Here is a 1,600-nt window from a genome sequence, read left to right as displayed (position 1 = left end):
GTTCCACACAGGACAAGACCTGTCCTCACCAGCAGCCTCTGTGTCTCTGAGAAACTGTAGTGTGAATCGGCAGCTTCCTTTCCCACTTCTTCCAAACTCATGTCCAGGAAAGGTTTAAAGAGTCTAAGGATAGTCCAATGATAAGGACAAATATTTTAGCACTATCTCACAGTCACTCTTTCAACCCCCAACCTGCCCTGAAATGTAAAGGAATTTAGGGATGAAGTTCCTTCTCATGAAGCCTCTTCCAATTCACCAAAATTATTCTGGAAATAATTCATTTTGCTTGTACTTAAGGGGCTGGGGTTAGGGGGGCAACCAATGTCACTCCTTCCCAGATCCTGTGTGTCCTTGAGAAAGTCAGTTTCCTTCTCTGAGTGGAGAATGCTGTAGTATCAAATGAAAATTTTTAACAAGTTCTTTCCCCTTGTTTCTGTCACCCTGTGTCCCCTTTGTCTCACTTTCTGACTTTCTCTATTTTATTTTTAAATTTTGAATGTCTAGCCTTACAACCTATTGAGGAAAGTATAATATCAAACCTATCTTTCCAGCTAAATAACTGGAGAAGTTTAGAAAGCTTACATTTTCCTATATATAGAAGTAATCTAGTCAAACAGAATATAATCCTTTCTACAATGCTCATTTTTTCATTCTTCTTGTCCTTCTTTACAAATGCTCTCCAATTTGTTAAATTTCATTTACTAGAAGTTCACAAAGTGCTAGGATATTAACACAAAAATGAATAATAATAAAAACTTCAAAGCTTTAGCCAGAATTTATAATTCACTATATTTTTATTTTTTAATTATTACTTTACATTTAATTTTTATACATTTAAAGAAGCCATGTTTCTTACATTTGTTGATACATACACATTCTTCTTTTAAGAGATGTTTTGTTTCTTCTAATTTCCTTTTTTCCCTCAACTACTTATTGTATCTACATATTCTTTCTTTCTTTTCCATTTATTTTTATTGGTTGGAGGCTAATTACTTTACAATTATTGTAGTGGTTTTTGCCATACATTGACATGAATCAGCCATGGATTTACATGTATTCCCCATCCTGATCCCCCTTCCCACCTCCCTCTCCACCCGATCCCTCTGGGTCTTCCCAGTGCACCAGCCCCAAGCACTTGTCTCATGCATCCAACCTGGGCTGGTGATCTGTTTCACCCTTGATAATATACATGTTTCGATGCTGTTCTCTCGAAACACCCCACCCTTGCCTTTTCCCACAGAGTCCAAGAGTCTGTTCTGTACATCTGTCTCTTTTTCTGTTTTGCATATAGGGTTATCATTACCATCTTTCTAAATTCCATATATATGCATTAGTACACTGTATTGGTCTTTATCTTTCTGGCTTACTTCACTCTGTATAATGGGCTCCAGTTTCATCCATCTCATTAGAACTGATTCAAATGAATTCTTTTTAGTGGCTGAGTAATATTCCATTGTGTATATGTACCACAGCTTCCTTATCCATTTATCTGCTGGACTGTGTGGTACTGGCACAAAGACAGAAATACAGATCAATGCAACAGAATAGAAAGCCCAGAGATAAATCCACGAACCTATGGACACCTTATCTTCGACAAAGA

Source organism: Cervus canadensis, chromosome 2 (genome assembly GCF_019320065.1).
Source record: "Cervus canadensis isolate Bull #8, Minnesota chromosome 2, ASM1932006v1, whole genome shotgun sequence".
Lineage (NCBI taxonomy): Eukaryota > Metazoa > Chordata > Mammalia > Artiodactyla > Cervidae > Cervus > Cervus canadensis.
Note: the sequence above shows the minus strand (reverse complement) of the source record.